This window comes from Sander lucioperca, chromosome 9 (genome assembly GCF_008315115.2).
Source record: "Sander lucioperca isolate FBNREF2018 chromosome 9, SLUC_FBN_1.2, whole genome shotgun sequence".
Classification (NCBI taxonomy): Eukaryota; Metazoa; Chordata; class Actinopteri; order Perciformes; family Percidae; genus Sander; species Sander lucioperca.
In genome coordinates this window covers 25323044-25342178 of record NC_050181.1, presented here as the reverse complement: position 1 = coordinate 25342178, position 19135 = coordinate 25323044, and the positions used below count along the sequence as shown (strand labels likewise).

At 44.2% G+C, this 19135-nt stretch overlaps 2 pseudogenes; both read right to left on the bottom strand.

The window, feature by feature from the left end:
* Positions 1 to 4428: 4428 nt before the first annotated feature.
* Positions 4429 to 7301, bottom strand: LOC116045117 (annotated as a pseudogene).
* Positions 7302 to 13477: 6176 nt separating this feature from the next.
* LOC116044641 lies at positions 13478 to 16310 on the bottom strand (annotated as a pseudogene).
* Positions 16311 to 19135: the final 2825 nt, after the last annotated feature.

Here is a 19135-nt window from a genome sequence, read left to right as displayed (position 1 = left end):
AGATAGAGGTGTTGACCCAAACGCCTTTATTGCTTGGCTCTGTTTTCAGATGAGTTGTTATGCTACAAACATTTTAAGATTTGGGATAGGAAACTGTTCAACTGCATTAGGCTATACATATCAATTAAGACTAAGGACTTGGACTAAGGTTCCCAAGTGGGGGTCAGAACCCCATAGAGGGTTGTGAGACAACTGTGAAGGGTCAGGAGATGATTAACAGGAGAGAAAGGGGGAAAAAAGGATCTCTGAACTGTGAAGTTGTACCTTTTCAAACAAGCTGTTTTTAGCTCTCAGGATGGCAAAGTCGGTCTGTCAATCAATCCACCACTTTGTTCCAGACAGAAATATCTCCATAATTATTGCCATCAACTGCAGTCATTTCTAAAATGGCAAATTTATGCTTAGCAAAAGATCAGTGTTGCCTGAGATATGTGAGTTGAAATTTGTGACTTCATTTTGGCCATTTGAATGTCAGTAAAACATTTCTTATTAAATATCAGTTTTATTCCATGATCACAATAGTAACATATTCTTGACAATCTGTGGCACTACTAAACATTCATGGATCATAATTATTATTACACCCAGGACATTGTGTTTATTTGACATTATGAAGCAGAGGACATTAAACCACATATATGATGTTAACAAGGAGAAAATATCCACAAAGTCACAGACGTAGCTACTTCCATTATGTAAATGATGATGTAGAGCGAGGCCGTCATTATAGCGAATGCAACCCCGACAGGGGTGCAGGACATGGTTTGTTAAATCTAAAGGCATTCTGCAGTCTGCTAATTCTTTATAACAGACCGTTGCTAAGAATAACAGACCATTGCCATGCATAGCAGAGCTTTGCCATTGACGCATCCATTGAAAGAAGTTTGGGTAATTTATCAGCTGTGGAAAAAAGTGGAGCAAAAGCCTATCCTCCAGGGAGCAGATCTGGTGCAAGATTTTATATACAGTCTATGATCGCTACGCAGTAACTTCAGCCGTAGCCAAACTAGCAGTAACCTAATACAGCTCTGGTGTGGCTGGAGGAGAGCTGGATAACATGCTGTATATTTTTCATCCACTGTAATCATTACATTACATTACATTACATGTCATTTACCTGATGCTTTTATCCAAAGCGACTTTCAATTGCTATATATGTCAGAGGTCGCACGTCTCTGGAGCAACTAGGGGTTAAGTGTCTTGCTCAGGGACACATTGGTTGATGTATCACAGTGGGAATCAAACCCAGGTCTCCCACACCAAAGGCATGTGTCATATCCACTGCGCCATCACCACCACCGTCCATCCATTGTCCATTGTAAAGGCAACTTGAACAAATGTCAACTCCACTACTAATGAGGGGAAATACGAGAGAGGTGAAGAATGTTAATACATTGAATGGTGAAAATATGCTGACACATTATCAAAAACAGTGTTTGATGTTACAAAAATCTAAAATATTATAACTTTAATGTCAACAGGTCAATAGAAATGGGATTTTATGGTCAAAACTAAAAGAAAAACATACTTAATATAGACAATTTATTGCCAATACGAGTGCCTGTTGCTTTAAGTTCTGTAGTAGCAAGAAATGGAATAATTTACCTTTGTACATAACAAAACCGCTGCCACAATTTGAAAAAGGTCACAGCATGCTTTTTAGGAAAGTTTGACGTTTAAGTAAAGTCTATCTTTCTAGTTCTGAGTTACATATAATTTATATACTAATATTGTTTTGCTGTCTGACCTGTTAGTTTGGTTTACTTGTTTCAAATAAACCAAACTAAATGCCACCAAGCTACATTTCTGTGAGGTCACAGACATTGTACAATAGCTCCCTCTACTGGCCAGGAATAACTATACAGTGTGAATTATACAGCTGGAGAGAAGGAGGACAGAATATTTACAAAAAGTACAATTAGAGGGCTTTTAACTTATTTTAAAATCTATTTTAAAAACTATTAGTGTATGTATAATTTAAATACTCAAAATAGAATTATTCATTCTCACATTGAGGTATAGTTTTTATGACACAATGTTTAAGCACATATTAAAATAAACCAAACTAGACCAGAGTACAAGAATTCACTTTTTAATTTCCATTCTATTTATTTTCTCCCATTGTCATATTGGGATTTTTGTGAATATTGATTGTAAAAAAAAAAACAGTAAACCTGTTAACACCAGAATTATATAAAATCTGATATCATGAGACATTAATCAAAGTTTACATTTCACCTTGTTCCATTTATTAATGCAATGCAGTATTTTAAATGACAGAAAATGGTTTAAAAGCATAAATTTCCATTTAGATTTAATCTGTGAAACATCCCACTGTAGAACATAAGACTTAGTGTTCAATGCATTTAATGTCCACATCATTTTCTATTGCATTATACTCACCTGTTTAAATTATATTAAGGCTTAAAAATGCACATTATGAAGTGCATGGCTGCTTTGAGTGACAGGTTGGTGCCGGTAGCTTAAAGCTAGTTAGATGTGTTTCAGCAACCAGGCTTTATTCAGCCGGCCTCAGCATCCATGCACCAAATCTTTGCTCATTTTTGAATTAGCCGGGACTAAGGTTGAGTCAGACACTGCCAATATGTCACAATGGCTCTTCAGATACTTATAGGTAATGTCACAGAGACTTTCTCCATGTTTTATAAAATCTATGTGTGTATCATGGTGGCAGTTGTCTTAAAGGTCCCATGGCATGAAAATTTCACTTTATGAGGTTTTTTAACATTAATATGAGTTCCCCCAGCCCGCCTATGGTCTCCCAGTGGCTAGAAATGTCGATAGGTGTAAACCAAGCCCTGGGTATCCTGCTCCGCCTTTGACAAAATGAAAGCTCAGATGGGCCGATCTGGAATCTTGCTCCTTATGAGGTCATAAGGAGTAAGGTAACCTCCCCTTTCTCTGCTTTCCCCGCCCAGATAATTTGGCCCACCTATGAGAGAGAGACATCACAGCTTTCAAACAAGCAAAGTGGCAGTTGGCCACACCTGCACCCTCCACCTTGTCCCCCCTCTCTCTTCATCAATAGCTACAGGCACAGAAATGGCACATCCTAAGGAAAGCTCATTGTGGGACTGGCTCTAGTGGCTGTAATTCTGCACCAAGGCTGAATTTCGGGAAAGAGACTTCAGATATAATATTAGGGGACCACTAAGGTCTATATAAAAGCATCCAAAGAGCACCATGTCATGGACCTTTAAGTGAGAAACATTTTTTTAAAATTTGGTTCACAAAATATTTTGGTCAGAACCAAAATGCATGATAAAAATGTACTTTTATGTAATTAAACTCAAGAACTGCAATACATTATTGTAACATCGTCTGTGGTTTCATTTATTTGACCACAGTGTGTTTGTAAACATGTATTGCTGCTGTTGTGGGGACACACGTTTACACAGTCACATTTGGGGACTTTGGGGACAAACTTCAAGTCCCCACATAGTAAATTATTAAGTTCTAGTGTGAAGACTTGATATAAAGTCAGGGTTGGGCAGATGTTAGGATTAGTCTTAGTTTTAGGGAATACATTAAGAGTCTCCTGCATTTTCAAGCTTTTTGGTCTAAACGTCATACCCAAATTAAAATTGGTACAGCTCCCATATACTTTGACACTCAGGGATGGGCAAAAAATCCACGCAGTGGCTAAAGGGACAAGGAAACAGGTAAGGATGCACTACACACGGGCTGCGCTGTTTACGCTGTATTGTTTTATTTATTATAACTTTGTAGCAGTTGTGTAACTGCTGTAAATCATCTTATGGTTTGTGTGTGGGCTTAATTGAATCCTGAGAGTCTAAGCCTTAAATTGATGTGTCGCATGGCTGTATATTTTGAAGATTTAATGCTTTAAAGTTATAAAAACGTTTATAAATGGAGATTACAGCGACGCCACAGCCACAAGCTGTGCCGTAGACGGCACAGTGACACTTATGAAGTACAATGTCCCCTTAACCCTTGTGTTGTCCTTCATGTCACGGGGACTTGTTTAGTTTATGTACTGTCCTACTACCCTGGCGTTGTGCTTCGGGTCCCTGGACCCTTTCGTGTGTGTGTGTGTGTGTGGGTGTGTGTGTGTGTGTGTGCGTGCGGGCGTAACATCATCTCACATCTCACACAGCAGACACATGCCAAAGGGTTTTTATTCAAAAGATTTTCAACAGTGTTGTTCATGTCACTTTGTTGCACCTGTTCACATCTCAATAGCACACACTGTGTGTGCGTTGACGTCGCTCGTCTCTCGTGGTGTTCAGTGTCAGGCCGTAGGCGATTCCAGGTCGACACGGTCAAAAGCACGAGCGAGACAACGGGTGTCGTCGTCGTCGTTGTCGTTGTCGTTGTTGTGTTTGTCTGCTCGTTGTTGTGCAGAGCAAAGCCCAAGCCCAAACCGGCGGCGTTCGAGCCAAGAGGCTACAGTCCGCGCACACATTCCGCGCAGTTGAGCCGCGTGCATCTCCCGCAGATGTATCTCTTGCAGGCCCCGCACGCGGTGTATGTCTTGCGGTCCTTTGTCTTTGGACAGAGCTGACACCTCTTCCTCTTGCTGGCCACTCTGGGCGCGGTCGGTTCCACATCGTCGTCGTTGTCGTCGTCGTTGTCGTCGTCGTCAACACCCTCTCTGTGCTCTCGAGCGGCCGCGGCCCTGCTCGTCAAGGCCTTGACGAGTGCGGCGGACGCTTCCGTGCGAGGGAGACGCGAGCGTCTCTCGATGAGCGGAGTCACGAGCGCCCTGCCCAGCTGCTCCAGGAACACGCGCCTCCTGTAGAGCTTGCCGCGCATCCACTGGGGCCTGAGCTCTCGCCAGAGCACAAAGGCGAGTGGAACACGGCGAGGGGCCAGCGCGTCGTCTTCCTGCGGCAGCTGTACGTGCCGACGAGCTTGTCCAGGTTGTCCACGCCGCCCTTGGTGCTGTTGTAGTGCAGGATGATGTCGGGCTTGGCGTCCCTGGTGGCGCGGACGCGCGCCTTCCCCGTGTGCAGCGTGCTCAGCAGCAGCACGTTCTTGTGCCTCTTGGGCACGTAGGACACCAGAGTGACGGTGGGCGTGAAGGCGAACCTGGACGAGAAGAGCGCACGGCCCTTGGTGTTGAGCAAGGCGCGCGGCAGCTCGGGCTTGTTTTTGCGCATCGTGCCCACCACGGTGAGGCGCCTCTCGATGAGCAGCCGCCGGGCCAGCTCGTAGGAGGTGAAAAAGTTGTCGCACGTCACGTTGCGCGGACCCCGCAGGCCCTTGGTCACGTCCAGCACCACGCGCGCGCCCAGATTCCTCTCGGGCCCGCCGCTCGCCGACTTGCCCGTGTACATCTGCATGTTCCACGCGTAGCTGGACGCGGCGTCGCAGGCCACCCAGGACTTGAGTCCGTACCTGGCGGGCTTGCTGGGCATGTTCTGGCGGAAGGAGCATCGACCTTGTTGTCGTTGTCGTTGTCGTTGTCGTTGTCGTTGTCGTCGTCGTCGTCGTTGTCGTTGTTGGCGTTGTCGTTGTCGTTGTTGGCGTTGGACGTGTTGGACGTGTCGTCAAAGAGTGAGAATGAGAAAGACACGGAAAAAGAACTCGGAGGAAGACAAAGAAGGGGGGAAGGAGGGAAGGTGAAGAAGAAGAAGAATGAGATAGAAATTGTAGATGAGAATACAAGCACACGAGAAAAGAACAAAATGTTTAGAAACGTCCGCATGCGCACACACACACAAAAGCATTGTAAACGGCGAGCTGGAAAAAGACCAAGAAAAAGACGAGACAATTGTGCCACTGCGGTCGCGATACGACGATAATGAAAGTAGCAGTTGCGGTGACAAATACCCACCTCGAAAGGGAACCAGCTGCTCGTCCACGGTCACGTCGGGGCCCGGGTTGTAGAGGCGAGGCAGCCGCCGCACCCAGGCGTCCCACACGTCTCGTATGGCCGCCAGTTTGTCCGCGGCTCGTCTGGCGGCTCTCGTCTCGCGGTTGTCGAATCGCAGCAGTCGCGAGAACGCGTGGAAGCGCTTGAGCGGCATCGTGGCGCGGAAAATGGCCCTGCCGCTCTCCTCGTGCCACAGGCTCTCCAGTGCCTCGTTTCGGGACCTGTACACGCCGGCGAGGAGCAGCAGCCCGATGTAGCCGCGCAGGTCCGTGGCGTCCATCAGTTTCCAGCCGTTGCCGCACTTCCTTAGGCCCTCGATGTTCGTGGCGGTCACCACGATCTCTTGTATGTGCCGCGTGACAAACAGCTCGAAAGCGGAGAGTATATCGCGGACGCGTGTTGCCGCGTACTCTGTGGGTCCTGGGCTCTGCGGAGCGGTGGCGCGTCTGGCCGGGTCTTGTTGTTGCCGTTCGTCTTGGTCGTGTCGTTCGTCTTGGTCTCGGTCACGTTGGTCTTGGTCTTGGTCTTGGTCTTGGTCGTTGCCGTCGTCGCCGTCGTCCAGTTGTTGTTCCTCGTCCTCTTCATATTCGGCACGACGGCGGCGACGAGGTCCAGGGCGATGGGGATGATACGTCGTGGAGGACCATTCGATCTCGCCGTCTCTCGACGCAAACCTTTCGCTCTCCTCCTCCTCCTCGTCCTCCTCGTCCTCATCGTCTTGTTCCACATCCTGCTCCTCGTCGTCGTGGCCCTCGTTGTCGTCATCTCCCCTTTGCCGTCCACCCTCCTGTGGCGCGTTTGCCCCTCGTTCTTCTCCTCATTCCTCGTCCTGCTCGCCGTCGTCGTCGCCGCCGTCGCCCTCTCTGTCTTCATCTCCCCTTTGCCATCCACCAGCCTGTGCCACGTTTGCCCCTTGTTCTTCTCCTCGTTCTTCTCCTCGTTCGTCGTCCTGCTCGCCGTCGTCGTCGTCGTCTTCGTCGTCGTCGGCGTCGGCGTCTTCGCCCTCTCTGTTTTCATCTCCCCTTTGCCGTCCACCAGCCTGTGCCGCGTTTGCCCCTCGTTCTTCTCCTCGTTCTTCTCCTCGTTCTTCCCCTCGTTCTTCTCCTCGTTCGCCTCGGTCGTCGGCGTCGTCGTACTCGTCTTCTCCTGCGTCGTGGTCGTGGTCGTGGTCGTGGTCGTGCTCGTCAGCGTCGTGGCGGTCTCTTTCTCCGTCATCGTGTTTGTCTCGGTCCTCTTCTGACGCACACCCGCCGGATGACCATTCGGAGTCGGAGTCGGAGTCGGAGTCGGAGTCGCTGTCACTGTGGTCGTCTTCTTTTTCTTCTTCTTCTTCTTCTTCTTCTTCTTCTGCTACTACTAAATTTTCCACTTGGGGGCCATTGCGTGCCACGTGGGCGATAACCCGATGCAGCTCCAAATTTAGAGTCACACAGCGGGCCATGCCGGCGTCGCAACCGGCTGCTGAACCGAGTACAAAGAGTACAAAGGTCCAGAAGAAGAAGACGAAGAAGACAAAATCTGTACAATATACATGTATATGTATATACATTTGTGTGTGTGTGTGTGTGTGTGTGTGTGTGTGTAATAAAAGTGTTTAGTAGGACGAGAACGAGGTTTGTTTCTTTCCGCTTTGCCTCACCCTGTCTGTTTTACTACTACAAGCCAGGCCAGGGTCCCCCGAATACCATGGAATGGGTCACAGACACCCGAAGGCCAGAGCCGCGGTAGTAGACAAATACCATGGAATGGGTCACTGTGACCCGAAGGCCAGAGCTGCGGTAGTGGAGAAATACCACGGAATAATGTACGGGTCACATAGACCCGAAGGCCAGAGCAGTGGTAGTGGAGAAATACCATGGAATGGGTCACATAGACCCGAAGGCCAGAGCCGCGGTAGTGGAGAAATACCATTGAATACTGGCCAGGGTCACAGTGACCCGAAGGCCAGCACTGCGGTAGAGGAGCAATACCATTGAATACTGGCCAGGGTCACAGTGACCCGAAGGCCAGAGCAGTGGTAGTGGAGAAATACCATGGAATAGTGGCCACATAGAATCCGAAGGCCAGAGCCGCGGCAGCCGTGGAGAAATATCACTGAATACTGGCCAGGGTCACAGTGACCCGAAGGCCAGAGCCGCGGCAGTGGAGAAATGCCATGGAATAGTGGCCAGGGTCACAGTGACCCGAAGGCCAGAGCTGCGGTAGTGGAGAAATGCCATGGAATAGTGGCCAGGGTCACAGTGACCCGAAGGCCAGAGCTGCGGTAGTGGAGAAATACCAGCGAATAACGCACGGGTCAGAGAGACCCGAAGGCCAGAGCCACGGCGGCCGTGGAGAAATACCGTCGAATAACGTGCGGGTCACAGTGACCCGAAGGCCAGAGCCGCAGCGGCCGTGGAGAAATACCACTAAATGACTGGCCAGGGTCACAGTGACCCAAAGGCCAGAGCCGCGGTAGTGGAGAAATACCAACAAATAACGTACGGGTCACAGTGACCCGAAGGCCAGCGCTGCTCAAGTGGAGAAATACCAGCGAATAACGCATGGGTCAGAGAGACCCGAAGGCCAGAGCTGCGGAAGTGGAGAGCAATACCATGGAATACTGGCCAGGGTCACAGTGACCCGAAGGCCAGCGCTGCTCAAGTGGAGAAATACCAGCGAATAACGCATGGGTCAGAGAGACCCGAAGGCCAGCGCTGCGGTAGTGGAGAGCAATACCATGGAATACTGGCCAGGGTCACAGTGACCCGAAGGCCAGCGCTGCGGTAGTGGAGAGCAATACCATGGAATACTGGCCAGGGTCACAGTGACCCAAAGGCCAGAGCTGCTCAAGTGGAGAAATACCAGCGAATAACGTATGGGTCAGAGAGACCCGAAGGCCGGAGCTGCGGTAGTGGAGAAATTCCACGGAATAACGTGTGGGTCACAGTGACCCGAAGGCCCGAGCTGCTCAAGTGGAGAAATACCAGCGAATAACGTATGGGTCAGAGAGACCCGAAGGCCGGAGCTGCGGTAGTGGAGAAATACCACGGAATAACGCGTGGGTCACAGTGACCCGAAGGCCCGAGCTGCTCAAGTGGAGAAATACCAGCGAATAACGTATGGGTCAGAGAGACCCGAAGGCCGGAGCGGCGGTAGTGGAGAAATACCACGGAATAACGCGTGGGTCACAGTGACCCGAAGGCCAGAGCTGCGGTAGTGTAGAGCAATACCACGGAATAACGCGTGGGTCACAGTGACCCGAAGGCCAGAGCTGCGGTAGTGTAGAGCAATACCATGGAATACTGGCCAGGGTCACAGAGACCCGAAGGCCAGAGCTGCTCAAGTGGAGAAATACCACTGAATACTGGCCAGGGTCACAGTGACCCGATGGCCAGAGCTGCGGTAGTGGAGAGCAATACCATGGAATACTGGCCAGGGTCACAGTGACCCGAAGGCCAGAGCTGCTCAAGTGGAGAAATACCAGCGAATAACGTATGGGTCAGAGAGACACGAAGGCCGGAGCTGCGGTAGTGGAGAAATTCCACGGAATAACGCGTGGGTCACAGTGACCCGAAGGCCAGAGCTGCGGTAGTGGAGAGCAATACCATGGAATACTGGCCAGGGTCACAGAGACCCGAAGGCCAGGGAGAAATACCATGGAATAACGTATGGGTCAAAGAGACCCGAAGGCCAGAGCCTCGGCCGTGGAGAAATGCCATGGAATAACGTACGGGTCACAGTGACCCGAAGGCCAGAGCAGCGGTAGTGAAGAGAAATACCACTAAATGACTGGCCAGGGTCACAGTGACCCGAAGGCCAGAGCTGCTCAATTGGAGAAATGCCATTGAGTAACGTGCGGGTCACAGAGACCCGAAGGCCAGAGTCTCGGTAGCAGGGAGAAATACCATGGAATAACGTGTGGGTCACAGTGACCCCAAGGCCAGTGCTGCTGAAGTGGAGCAATACCATTGAATACTGGCCAGGGTCATGGTGACCCGAAGGCCAGAGCCGCGGCCGTGGAGAAATACCATCGAGTAACGTATGGGTCAGAGAGACCCGAAGGCCAGAGCCGCGGCAGTGGAGAAATACCACGGAATAACGCGTGGGTCAGAGAGACCCGAAGGCCAGAGCCGCGGCCGCGGCCGTGGAGAAATACCACGGAGTAACGTATGGGTCACAGTGACCCGAAGGCCAGGGCCGCGGTAGTGGAGCAATACCATGGAATACTGGCCAGGGTCACAGAGACCCGAAGGCCAGAGCCGCGGCCGTGGAGCAATACCATTGAATACTGGCCAGGGTCACAGAGACCCGAAGGCCAGAGCCGCGGCCGTGGAGAAATACCATGGAACAACGTATGGGTCACAGTGACCCGAAGGCCAGTACTGCGGCAGTGGAGAAATACCATCGAGTAACGTATGGGTCACAGAGACCCGAAGGCCAGAGCCGCGGCAGTGGAGAAATACCATAGAATAACGTATGGGTCATAGTGACACGAAGGCCAGCGCTGCGGTAGCGGAGATATACCATCGAGTAACGTATGGGTCACAGAGACCCGAAGCGCAACGCCAGGCCAATACAAAAAGTCAACTAAACTGAACGGGTCATTGTGACCCGATGGACAACATAAGGGTTAAGTGATAGAAACAAGAGTGTGCGTTTTTTCTCTGGCAACATAAAAACTACATTTATTAGCAGTAGTAAGATGTAACTGAGTATATTTGCTGAAATACTCAAGTACAATTTTCTAAACATGTATTACTCCTGAGGTGGGGAAAGGCGTTTACATAAGCCGCTTTACGACCAAGTAGTTACAGGAACATAGTTAAAGGAAAAGTCCACTTCTAAACAGATCTACTAACTACTCTACCCCAAAACCGTTTTTTCCAATTGCATTCGCACTGGCCAAGTGGCCATAGGGACTGGTAGGAGGGGTAAGGGAGTGATGCAAGCACGGCAACAGAACGCAACGGTCTTTATAGCGTTAAAATCAGAAAACAAATACACCAAAAAAAGTATGAACTAAATACTAAATCTAATGTATATAGCATATTTGTCATAATTTAAACAAGCCTCCCGAAGAGAAACGAGTATCTCTCTCTCCCCCGCCTCTGCCTGCTGCGCTGTGGACGTGTGTGTGTGTGTGTGTGTGTGTGTGTGTGTGTGTGTGTGTGTGTGTGTGTGTGTGTGTGTGTGTGTGTGTGTGTGTGTGTGTGTGTGACTGTGTGTGACTGTGTGTGTGTGACGGCCGGCGAGCCGCAGGACACGCTTGTGGAGTTTAACTCCGAAAAGACAGTTAACCACAGGTTCCCGTTAATCTTATGATGGACATGTGTTGTGATATCTAAACAAACGAACCGTCAATGGCGAAATAAAAGCCTCTGATTTACGAGACCGGTTTGAGAGACCTCCAACTTACAGCAAGGTGTCTGAGCATGACTGGCCGAGCGACGAGCTATAGGCCGGGGCAGGCGCCTGCTGGCTGTCGCCTCATTTCATGGAGCTTCTCAACTCCGAAAACTTTGAAGCAAATTGTCAATTCGGCATCAATTTTTGCAAGACTGCCTATATTCGAAATCTAAACAGTTAATTTCTCGCCTAAAACATTGTCAGAAGTGAAATTAGTGATGAATAAGATGGCGAAAATTGTTAAAATTGTCCCGTTGTTGGTCTGTCTGTACCGAAAACCCGACCCTCGTTGACCTAGGTTCCTATGCTGAAAAGAGAACAGCGAAAAGATCCTGCCCTAAAGTAGGAGCTGAAAGAGTTACAGGAACTGTGGCCAGAGGAACTTAAAAATCCCCAAATTGGTCCAGTCGGAACACGAGAAAAAAAGGGTTCTAGGAATTTTATGTTCTAGGAACTGCAAAATAGGAAAGCAGCTATAGTCACATGTGAGGACTTGTCACTCAAAGCAGCCCTGCTCTCAACTTTAAGCCTTAATATAATTTAAACATGTGAATATAATACAAAAACATGCTGGGGATTTGAGAAATGTTCTATTTTCCATTAAAATCAAATGCATTGCACGTCTATGTTCTGTTAAAGTGGGATGTTTCACAGATTAAATACAAGTTGTAATTTATGCTTTAAAACTGTTTATATCATTATTCATGCCCTGTATTAATAAACAGAACAAGGGTTAACCTTTGATTAATGTCTCATGATATCAAATATTATATGTATATGTATCCAAACATGACAATGGGGGAATAAAATAAATAAATAAATAAATGGAATGGAAAATGTACATTTTTGTACTCTGTTCTGCTTTGGTTTAGTTAAATATGTACTTAAACATTGTGTCATAAAAAACTACACCTCAACATTAGAATGAAAAATTCTATTTTGAGCATTCAAATTATACATAAATTCAAAATAATTTAAAATGCCTTCTAATTTTACTTTTTGTACATATTCTGGCTTCCAATTAATTTCTGTCCATTCACACTGTACAGTTATTTCTGGCCAGTGGAGGGGGTTATTGTACAATGTCTGTGTCCTCACATGAGTGCAGCTTGGTGGCATTAATAAACAGTTAATGTGTCGCAGTTACATAAAAGGAAAATGTAATTAAAGGAATAAAGTTATGTAAAAAATGTGTTTTCTTTTTATGTTTCCACAAGGGTTGACTATACACTCCAGTCACATTAAACTGCAGGATTTAAGTCCTTTATTCATTTTCTTTAACCTATGAATGATTTCAGTAAAGCATTACTCATTTATTATCAGCTTTCTTTCTTGATCACCATAGCAACTTAGTATTCTTGACAACCTGCATCACTACTAAACATTCATGGATCCTCTTGCACATTTATTAATCTTTGAAATTTAGTGTGGTTTATTTAACATGATGAATCAGATGATATGAAACCACACAGAATGTTAAGAATTGTACAATGTTAACAAAGTCAAATATGTTTTTCAGCAAAAAAAAGTAGAAAGATAAACTTAATTTAAACGTCTATGTTTCATATCATATTATGACCTTTTTCAAATTTTTTTTGTATGTAAGATAAGATAAAATAAGATTAGATTAATCCCACACTGGGGAAATTCCTGTGTTACAGCAGCTCAAAATAAAAAAGAAAAACAATGTACACACATCCGAATAACACAAATACACATTAAGTAGACATAGGAGAAAAAAATATATATATGAACAAGAAAATTGAATCAGTTATAATAATAATAGTAATAAAAAAGACATATTTACACAAACACAGAGGTAACTCTTTCCAATTCATGTTACCACAAAACCTTTCATGAAAATGCACCCGTATTAGCATTAAATCGTAAAAATGAAATAGGGTTTGACAATAAAATCCGATTTTTATTGACGTATTGACTTTAAAGTTATAATGGTCATTTACATGTAATATAAATGATAGAAGCCCAGGATGCTTGATACATGTTACTTAGAGTAGATAAATGACCTTAACCCCTAAACTCCCAGATTCATCAAGGATGCCATATAAGGAGCAAAACTTCTTAGCTATTAAGGGTAAATATTACATTTACACATTAAAATATGGCCAACATTTTATTTAAAATATGTGATATTTCTCCAAAACTTTCTTTGATTACAATGACGTGGAGCACAATAGCAAGCTTCTAAAGGAATACTAGAGACATTATGTAACTGCTTATATTACAAATCAGGCCCAATGGATAAAACAAAAAACTGGAATGTGATTATTAATTAGTCAAAACAGCTAGTTAAGCTGCTGCAGTCCAGAATCACATATTAAAACAATTTCATAAAAAAATGAAGCGCCATTGGTAAAATTACATCAGTTAGCAGTTGGATCACTTCATCACTGTCCTCAACTTCTGATCTAGCCAAAACGTGCTGCGTGTTGTTCAGTTGTGTTATTTTCTCATCCTTAACTCTTTCCTGATCTGCCCTTAATCGATTCTCATTCTCCCTGTCAGCTTTAACTTCCATCATTTGTTCCTCAAACTCTTCCTCTAGTTTCTTCTTGAGTTCCTCCCTCTCTTTGCACATTTGCTGTTCTTTCTCTTTAAGGATTCGTTGTTTCTCCACTTCTATCGCCCTCTCTGCCCTCTGGAACATTTCAGTGGTGTAATGACTTCCTCCGTTCTTCTTTATTATAGTTCTGATCTTGTTGAGCAGCTCCCTTACCTGAGAACGATCCTTGACCTCATTATTGAGGACTTGGTACTGGCCATTACATTTGGCCACAAGTTTCTGCAGGTCTCCGCTGTCCTTCAATAACTCCTGGAAAGGTTTCTCTTTGAGCAGGTCACCATGGGTAAAGAGAACCATGCTGTATTTTTTTGCATCCTCACCAAACAGTTCCTTTATCTTCTGCACCGTCTTCTTTTCTTCCTCTGTGTATCGGAAAATGTGAGGGCCAGGAGAAGCATAAGAAATGCTCTGGGCAATATCTGTCCTCGTTTTCTTTTCATCAATGCTGGTGTCAAACAGACCTGGGGTATCAATAACAGAAACAAATTGCCCATCCACTACACCAAAGACCTTTTTACATTCTTCAGTCAAGAGTTAAAAGAAAACTCTGATTTAAAGCAAAGATTTCCCAGAATGCTGTTTCCTGTGGCGCTCTTCCCAACTCTGGTCTTCCCCACAAACACAATCCTGAGTGCGTCATTATTGTATATGGTCGGTTCTGATGGGATGGACAAAAAATAAAATCACAAAGCACTTCAGGTATACCTAACAATGTGCAACTACAACATGGGCAAATTTGACAGGGCAGTTGCGGGGATGGGATCAAGATGGTCTGAATAATCAATTGCACTTTTAGTTTGTACTTTACATACTTGTACCCTACATATTAAAGTTTTTTACAACTGCTTACACAAAATATCTTTAAATTTTTGAAACCTCATTTTGAAGGAGATATGAGGCATTTTGCATTTTATGTGCAGTTTTGGGAATTGTGTGTAGAGTTTTGAAAAAAGGACAGTTCTGAAAATGCGTGTAAACAGTTGTAAAAAAAGAAATTTAACTCACGTTGGGCCTTAAAAAACAGTTAAGACTATAAGTTTTTAAATGTTACAACATTAAATTTAGTCTTTAACAGGAGCCCCCACAGGGTTGTAATTGGCTAGCCCTGAATCATCTTAATATCATTAACTAGTTAAGGAACAAAACATGTGACATCATCATAAATTACTTAAAACAAATATAAGCAATTTTGCACCTCCCAAAAATTGAAATCTCAACTCATTAAAATGCTGTGGATTCAAGAAATATTCAATTTCTCCATTTAAGCTCTGCCCCCTTTGAAACTGTTGAGATCAGTCAATTACTATGGCCTATAACATGCTAACCACGTATACACATATATACAAGGATACAAGTTACAATCAACATTATACAAACAGCTGACTTATCATTTTTGTAGTATTTGCTGGCCATTGTTGGGTTATGTAGAGAAGTGCAGGTCTGCTGCTAAGCCAAAAAAGTAAATTGACGTTAGTCTTTAACAACACCTCCTAATAAAAAGATATCATACAACAAACCACACCTTTAAAACACTGCTGACATCAAAGTGCATTTTACACTGAGTCACTGTGTTCTGCTACAATGTTTCACAGATTAAACAAATGCTTTAACATCAGAACGTTTTATATGTAGGTTATTGTTAGGTTAGGTTATGTAGTTATATTATTTACAATTACTCTTAAAACAATAATTAATATAGAAATAAATGGGTGGAAAGGTATGTATTTTCTGGCACAAACGCTCAATAAAGACAAGTACAAATGTACTTGTTTACATTTTATTGACAATTTACAGTTAGACTGCACCTTCAGCGGTCAGCTACTTCTCTTCATTTTAATGTGTTATAACTGCTCCAAAGTCAGTGCGGAACTGATCCCATCAGCACCTACAGTTCAGCCTGAACTTTGTCAAAGTGTTTCCAACAACAGCCTATAGACAGGCTGCGTCCGTATTTGACTTAATTGTGTTTGAGCTGACCCTCTTTATTGGCTAACTTATAGTAATATTTATTTTATTTACTCTTGTTTGTTTAATTCAAACCTTAAATGGTTCACACACTTGATTGTCCCATTTGATCTTTGTAATCTAGCACAGCTTCAATATCCAGTCCTACTGCATTTTCATCGTTCCATGTCTTAACTATGAACAGCTTACCCTGTTCACCTCTCCCATCAAGGGAGGAATGACACCAGTTCTTTTAAGTTGCCAAAAAATACAATGCACATGGGTGTAGCCAGCCCTTTGAATTGTAGTATTTAGTCTCTGTTCACAACATATGTGCTGCAAACTCAGTCAGCAGTTCAACAAATGCTATTTTTAAAAATACGACATGATGCGGCCGTATCACAGAGTCAAATAGAAGGCTCATGTATGTTGTTTTGGGAGTTATTATATCATGTGTTGTCAAAAAACACTGAGTTGACAGTGTTTGCAACAATGCTTCTTATATGAAAACCTAATGCTACGAACCACACCCATAGAGCACGATGATTGACGACTAGAGGTGTTCATGTGCTCAGTTCACAGGATGTTTTATACATTGAACATAAAGTATTGACAGCAAAGTTTATGTCCTTGACCCCCTTTTCTTAGCCCAAAATTAAGTTATACATTAGTTTACTATAACTTACAGTTTTTTCCAACTGCTTACACACAAAATCTTTTCATGTCACACAATTCTTGAAACCTCTCACTCAAAGTGCAAAACTACACAGCAAATCTCCAAAACCATAAGCTATTTCTCAGCCTTTCACTCAGTTTTCAATTGCATAAAACACTTTTTTCAAAACATTGCACACAATTCTCTACCTAAGACACGAAAATCTAACAGGAAGTGACTGGCTTTCCTTTTCTAAACACAACCAATCAAAATGCTACACTTATTTACCAGGGCACACACACACTCCTTACATTTGCAAACACATTATGTCATAACTGAACACTAACCAATCACTGCTTTAGTATAGGCCTATACCTAGGTCAAAGGTCAGATTACCTGTTTTGAATAATGGATGCCAAAAATAGACAGAGAGCAAGGGGAGTAGGAGGGAGAAACAGGGGACAACGAGGAGGAGGAAGACAAGGGAAGAAGAGGAAGAAGGAGAGCCATCTGTGATGAGATAAGGGCCACACTTATTCATCATGTGATCAACCACGGATTGACCAACGAGAGAAGCCCATCTTGAGTAGCTTCACAGTGGCGTCCATACTGCATGCAACTATCTAATGACTATTTCAGCATTACAAATCAATCAGACTTTGTTTTGCACAAAGTGCATACAATTCCCCGCCCCAACACATAAGCATACACACACACACACACACACACACACACACACACACACAGATAGACAGACACTCGTTTCCATCACTTGAGGGGACATTGTTTTAAATTGAATGTATTCCCTAAGACCTAGACTAATTCTAATCTCTGCCTAACCCTGACCTTAAATCAAGTCTTGAAACTAGATTTTAATAATTCACTTGGTGGGGACTTGAATTTTGTCCCCAAAAAGTCGGCAGGTCCCCACAACAGTAGTGATATATGAGTACAAACACACACTGAGGTCAAGGTTATGAAACTGCAGAATGTGTTACAAATGGTACTCACTGATTGATGAGCAATTAAAGGGTATTATGATACTTGACCTTGTAAGTCATTATAAAATGCTTTAATGTGTTCTAATAATAATAATACATGTTATTCATATAACACTTTTCAAAGTACTCGAAGACACTTTACAGTAAAACCATGTAGTACAATAAAAGCAGGTGAAGCAATAAAACAACACAAAACACAAAAACAAGCATATTACATAGATAAAAATGATAAAACCAGCAGCTAACAGTAGGTTAAGTGTAATGTTATTATAGGGTAAAGGCTATTCTAAAGAGATGGGTTTTGAGAAGTGATTTGAAAGTGTCCAGGTCAGTGCAGTCACGGATATGTATGGGTAGAGAGTTCCAGAGGGACGGGGCTGCAATGGTGAAAGCTCTGTCACCCCAGGTATGGTGCTTGGTCCAGTGGTGGGGAGAGGAGGTTTGTGTTGGAGGTTACGGAGGGGATTTGTGAGTAATGAGGAGGAATTTACAGTTTTTCTCAATCGATTTGGTACATTTCACCAAACTCAGGTAACAGCTCTCAAAACAGTTAACACAGTGATCTGTACACTTTGTAATTGTCCTAAACAGATAGTAAATTCTCCTTCATTTCATACAAATTACAAATCAAATGCATAATTTTCTCAAAACACTGTGCACAAAATTCCCTAATGTTATCACAGCAGTTCATACAGCCAACCAAATCTTTAATATATCAGGAAAAACATTTGTAGCTTTTTCATTGGTCTTCACAAAGATCACAAGCATTTTTGTACCATTTTCAAAACACAACAAACAAAACTCTGTGAATTGTAAAATAGTCAGTTGCACACCTTATGTCCTCAATTAACCCCAAATTGATATCTGATGAGTTAGTAATCCACTCAACACAGAAAAAGCCAATTTCCTAATTGTTCACACAGCTGTCTTGATTACAACAACTACAAAAGGGGAAGAGAAAAACAACAAAGAAGACGAATGAGGAGAAAAGACAATAAAAAGAAGAAGAATGAGCAGTGGAAAAGGAAGAGGTGTAAGAGTGAGAGGTGGTGGACAGGGTAGAGGGAGAGGAAGAGGAGATGGAGAAAGAGCAAGAAGAGCTGAAGATGTAGGAGAAGGAGCAAGAAGAGCTGAAGATGTAGGAAGAGGAGAAGAGATGGATAGATTGGAGGGCAATGCTATAGTGGAAAGAGAAAGAGTAGAAAATATAAGAAGAGATGGACAGAGAGGAAGAGGAGGGCAAGGTGTAAGAGGAGGGAGGAGAGGTAGAAGGATAGGGTCCACACGTGTTTCAAATGAAATCAGAGCCACACTTATTGACCATGTCATAAATCATGGTCTCTCACTGAGAGAAGCTGGGCAGAGAATCAGCCCAATATAAACAGATCCACAGTGGCTTCAATTATTCGCATATTTCAGAGGGAAAACCGGTAAGTAACTATATCATTCTACTTCTACAATGAGAGTCCATGTAGTCTTGTTTGACATAGGTCTAGATTTCTACAGTAAATGTTCCTGCTTGTCCAAACATTTTTCAGAATTGAAGTTAAAGAACATTCAGGTGGACTTCTTTCAATTGAACAAGAGCATGCCATTGTTGACATAGTGGTCCAGAACAACACCCTCCACCTCAAAGAAATTCAGCAAAGAATAACACAGGACAATCAACTGTTCCACAATATCTACCAATGCAGTCTCTCCAC